Source organism: Zonotrichia leucophrys, chromosome 4A (genome assembly GCF_028769735.1).
Source record: "Zonotrichia leucophrys gambelii isolate GWCS_2022_RI chromosome 4A, RI_Zleu_2.0, whole genome shotgun sequence".
Classification (NCBI taxonomy): Eukaryota; Metazoa; Chordata; class Aves; order Passeriformes; family Passerellidae; genus Zonotrichia; species Zonotrichia leucophrys.
Window position 1 is genome coordinate 6,281,765 of NC_088174.1, and position 225 is coordinate 6,281,989.

Consider the following 225-nt stretch of genomic DNA (forward strand, 5'->3'; position numbering starts at 1 on the left):
CAAGGAGAAGAAATCTCTTGATCAATTCTATTGATTCCTGAGCTCTCAACACATGTGTAAGGTTCTGCTTGTCTGGCATTTAGCCCTGTTATTTTATTCCTGTTTTAGGTGATTTTTCACTGGTACCAGTCATGTTTCACCAGGAAGAAGCTGTGGCAGGACTGTGACCCTGTCCATCAAGGGCTACCTGCACATGAAGTTGGCTGTGGACACTCCCCCTTTCCC